Genomic DNA, 538 nt, shown 5'->3' with positions numbered 1-538 from the left:
AAGGAGAGTCATAGGGAGAAGAGAAAACCATGTGAAAATGGAGGCGGAAATTAGAGTGATGCAGCCACAAACCAAGGAACTTTTGGAACCCCTGGAAGCTAGAAGAGGTAAGGCAGAATTCTTTTTTAAAAAGACTTATTTAGGGGTGCCTGAGTGGCTCAGTGGGTTAGGCCTCTGCCTTCGGCTTAGGTCATGATCTCAGGGTCCTGGGATCGAGCCCCGCATCGGGCTCTCTGCTCAGCAGGGAGCCTGCTTCCCTCTGCCTCTCTGCCTACTTGTGATCTCTCTCTCTCCCTCTGTCAAATAAATAAATAAATAAATAAGATTAAAAAAAATAAAATAAAAAGACTTATTTATTGGGGCGCCTGGGTGGCTCAGTGGGTTAAAGCCCCTGCCTTCGGCTCAGGTCATGATCCCAGGGTCCTGGGATGGAGCCCCACATGGGGGCTCTCTGCTCAGCGGGGAGCCTGCTTTCTCCTCTCTCTCTGCCTACTTGTGATCTCTGTCTGTCAAATAAATAAATAAAAATCTTAAAAAA

The sequence above is a fragment of the Lontra canadensis genome, unplaced genomic scaffold (genome assembly GCF_010015895.1).
Source record: "Lontra canadensis isolate GAN:19392208 unplaced genomic scaffold, GSC_riverotter_1.0 scaffold123, whole genome shotgun sequence".
NCBI lineage: Eukaryota > Metazoa > Chordata > Mammalia > Carnivora > Mustelidae > Lontra > Lontra canadensis.
Note: the sequence above shows the minus strand (reverse complement) of the source record.